Below are 2,727 nucleotides of genomic sequence, written 5' to 3'. Positions count from 1 at the left end.
AAATGGCCTAGCCTCTAAGATGCAGTAGAGGATCAAAACTCTTTCTAGGCATAGATTGGTGTCATGGCTAGTAGTGTGAATGGTCTGCCTCATCAAGTAAAACCATAGATTGGCTTCAGTCTTCAGATATTGGGTCTTTAGAAGCCTAGCCCTTCCCTTAAAACTCCAAACAGCCCCTTCCTTTGCTACCCTAGCTAAAATCAAATCAAACTCTTCATCAGAGCACCCACCAGTCAACCTATCTAGCTCAGAGTATGAAGGTGGGATGAGCTCTAGTAGGTCATTTATGGCATTGGATAAGTATGAAACAGGGGTCTTTCTCACTCTTAAGTCTACCCCATTAGTAACTGCTACCTCAGTGTAAAACTCCCTAACCCAACTAAGATTGTATTGGTTAGGTGTGTCACACAGAGTCTCCCAACCCAAAGAATCTATTGTGGCCTTGATGTTAGGATTGGCCAATAATAGCTGTTGAGAAAAACCCTTTTGCACCACCCCTACTTTTTCAGAAAATTGCAAGTAAGTTTTTCTTGCTAGGGGTGTGCTAAATAAATGCTTGGGTTTCAAAAATATACCTGGCCCTTCCTCAAATTGTTGCTCTGGCCTCTTTCTTCTTCTTGATGCTCTTTCCTCAGCCTCTAATCTGTCACTGTCCTCTCTCCTTCTCTTTGAACTCCTTGTTTCAACTCTGCCCATTCTCCTTTTCCTTGCCACTTTCTTTCTTAAGCTAGCCCCAGTATCAACCTCCTCTCTTTCTTGCTCCACATGTGGGCTGCTATGCTCAGGACTATGGTGAGCAGAATATGCACCCTCATAGTAGTCACGAGTCCCAGAGTGTACATGACTAGTGGGTTGGTTTGGACTAGGCATGAATGGTTGAGTGGAATGTGGGGAGGGTGGTGGTGTTTGAGTGACAGGGGTGTTTTGTGGGTCAGAGGGGTCTTCATTATGTTCAAAGGGTGTAAGGCTTGGATTAGTGGGTGATAGACCTAAGACAAAGTCTAATTCTTGGATGGACACAGTAGGTGGTAAGGGTATAACAGGTTCAGTAGGTGTAGATGGTGTGGTTGTGGGCTTGATTGGTGAGGGTATAGGGCTGGTAGTAACTGTTTCAACAAGGGCTGGTTTAGGAACTGTTTGGGATGTGGATGCATGGTCAAATAAGGTAGGTTCTACAGTAGATGAGGAAACAGGAATAGTGGTGAAGTGTGGTGAGTTCATGAAATTGAACTCAATGGGTATGTCTCTAGTGAAGGTTGGTGTATGGGTGGTGGTAACAGGTAGTTGGGCAGGGGATGGATTACACTCTGGTTCCCTCCTAATCATCCTATCCATGGCTGCCAAAGCAGCACTAACAGAATTTTTAAGGGATAATTTCCCTTTTTGGATGCTTGGGCAGCCATAGAAGGCTGAGTTCGGATCATAGCTATAGCAGGGGCACAAGTTGCTGTTTTTAGCCCCAAAACTTCATTAGAGGCTGCCATGGCCTCATCTACAGTCTTTCTTAACATAAAGCCCACACTGGCATGAGGATAAGTAGGAAAGCTAGACAACAAATCCATAGTTAAAGGTCTAGAAACTTTTAAACCTGTTTGGAGCCTCTCCGTGTGGGTTGAAGGTATGCTCTGAGAATTCATCTGAGTTGCTACATCTGTCAATGTGTTTAAGGAAGTTTGATCTGCTTTTGTTGGTCTGGATGCACTGGGTTGAGCAACAGGCCTTTCAGGTGGTGAATCACTTTCATCAGAGAGGTTGATCACAGTGCCCTTTTTCTGCTTTACTGGCTTGAAGTTGGTAAGACCTTTGGCTCTGCTTCTGGTCATTCTAGGGCCAACTTGGTAATGTGGTTGTGGTAAAGGTTGTGGCTCAGTCTTCACAATTCTTTGAGGTTGAGTTTGGGTTTGAGTGGGTGGTTGAGGTCTAGATTTAGCAAAAGGAACCTGCCTCAAGGGAATGGCATCAATGGGTTCCTCCTCACTTTCACTGGACTGACCATTGTTGATTACAGGAGGCATGGAATCAGTTTCTCCTTCCCTTCTTCTTGCTCGAGTTTTTATAATGGCCATACCAATGGAACAAGGGACTGGTAGCGTTTCTTGGGGAAAAGAAAAATTATGGTGGTGAACAGTGGCTTGAGACCAACCCGAATGGTGTACGAATAGTGGTTAGGAGTTCTTAAAGCCTCTAAACTTGGTCTCCAAGATTGTAGCTTCAAAAATTTCAAAACTTTCTCTGATCAATGACAGTTATCGAGTGGTAAGTCAGAGATGGTACCTTCCTTACACTGCCAGTTCGATGAAGTCTTGTCCTTCTCGAAAATGGATGTTTGATGAGCTATTACTGACTGTTCTTGGTCTGATTTAGAGAGTACATTGATGGAGGTCTTCGCCTGAGTTGAGAGCTTGGAGATGAAAGGACGGTTTACCAGACGTGGTTTGGTACGGTTGCGCGGGAGTCTTGACAGGCTGTACCAAGCGTACTTCGATGATGGGCCTTTCCTTCACAGACTTTGTGATTTGGGCCGACCTCGACGCGAATTTACTCTTTGGACCATCTTTATTCTCGGCCTGCTAATAAGAAAAACAAATGGGCTTCAATTCCTTTTGGTTGGGCCTGATTAATTAACTCAAAATAACCTGGGCCTTTTGCTTTGAATTCATTTCCAGTCCAAAGATTATTTAAAACGAAACCCAAAGTATATATAAACCTAATATAAAAGAACTAATT

The sequence above is a fragment of the Cynara cardunculus genome, assembly GCF_001531365.2.
Source record: "Cynara cardunculus var. scolymus isolate 2C chromosome LG 4, CcrdV1, whole genome shotgun sequence".
Taxonomy (NCBI): Eukaryota; Viridiplantae; Streptophyta; class Magnoliopsida; order Asterales; family Asteraceae; genus Cynara; species Cynara cardunculus.
Note: the sequence above shows the minus strand (reverse complement) of the source record.